The following is an 813-nucleotide window of genomic DNA, read 5'->3' on the forward strand; positions in this document are numbered from 1 at the left end:
AGGAGATCCTCAACCTCACAAGGGTCAGACCCAGGCCAAGCAGAGCATGGCTCTCCCTCCTGTCCACCATGTGTAACTGTTGGGAGGGGAGTGAGTCTTTGGAGCCTGGTTTGTTTTCCCTCTTCCAGGACTCAGTCTCTCTCCATCATTTGTTAATTAAATCCAGGGCTGGTGCAAGGATGTTTCGCGCCATAGGCGAAACTTCCACCTTGCGTGCCCCTCCCCGAGCCCTGCGGCAGCTCCCCGCCCCCCCATCCTGAGGCGCCCCACCCCCCCACGGCAGCTCCCCACCCCCCCTCCACACTGAGGCGCCCCCCCTGCGGCAGCTCCCCACCCCCCAGATTGGGGAGCTGTGCGGCAGCTCCCCACCCCAGCTCACCTCTGCTCCGCCTCCTCCCCGAGCACGCCGTTGCTGTTCCAGTTCTCCCGCCTCCCAAGCTTGCGGCGCCAATCAGCTGTTTGGCATTGCAAGCCTGGGAGGGAGAAAAGCAGAGTGGGGCGGCGTGCTCAGGGGAGGAGGCAGAGCAGAGGTGAGCTGGGATGGGGAGTTCCCCTGCGTGCCGTCCCCCACCTTATTTGCCGCAGGCGGCCCTCCCCGTGCCTCCCTGCCCCAGCTCCTTCTGCCTAAATGCTGGTGGCGACTGGGGCGGCCGAAGATCCGGCCGCTGCGGTGGCCACCGAAGAAAATGCCGCCCCCCAAATCTTAGTTGCCTAATAGGTTGCAATGGTCCTGATTAAATCTCCAATCCTTTCCCATCCACCAGGCAGAAGATTCTTCTCTCTCTCCAAATAGGCCCACAACTCCTGTCAGTC

This window comes from Malaclemys terrapin, chromosome 1, assembly GCF_027887155.1.
Source record: "Malaclemys terrapin pileata isolate rMalTer1 chromosome 1, rMalTer1.hap1, whole genome shotgun sequence".
NCBI lineage: Eukaryota > Metazoa > Chordata > Testudines > Emydidae > Malaclemys > Malaclemys terrapin.